The sequence below is a fragment of the Sinocyclocheilus grahami genome, unplaced genomic scaffold, assembly GCF_001515645.1.
Source record: "Sinocyclocheilus grahami isolate Dianchi unplaced genomic scaffold, SAMN03320097.WGS_v1.1 scaffold4170.1, whole genome shotgun sequence".
NCBI classification, from domain to species: Eukaryota; Metazoa; Chordata; class Actinopteri; order Cypriniformes; family Cyprinidae; genus Sinocyclocheilus; species Sinocyclocheilus grahami.
The window spans coordinates 352-908 of NW_015509161.1; positions in this window are offsets into that span (position 1 = coordinate 352).

Genomic DNA, 557 nt, shown 5'->3' on the forward strand with positions numbered 1-557 from the left:
GGATTTGCCTTGTGTGATTGGTGTGTTTGTATGAAGGATTAAATGTGTATCTGGTCTGTTTGTTTTGTTATAAATAGTACTTGTGATGCCTGAAGTCAAACACATCTGATACCTGTACATACATGTTCTTACTTTCTTACTCTTCAAAGATATTATCTGACTTACATAAGGACTAAGGAATTAACCTGAGGACAAATTCCATTCAAATGGCTCTACAATACTTTTATTAAAATGTAGTCTTTTGACTAAAAGTTAGCAAAGTTTGAAATGTTTGACTAAAGTTTGTCAAAAGCTTTGTTGAGCATCTTCGAGATATTTAGATTTTTCTTTAAAGTTCACATCTTAATCCCCTTTGGAGTAATTATTGGTTGAATTAATAGATAGTTATGTTACACAAATAGGTTGTATTACTGTATATGTACAAAGGTTTCATGAATGCTTACTAGATATCTATTGTATCTAGCCTAATTTGTTTATATCAAAGATTGATTGATTGATTACCAAATTAAAAAGTGCAAATATATACAGTAATATTTTTTGGTTTATTAAGTAGAACA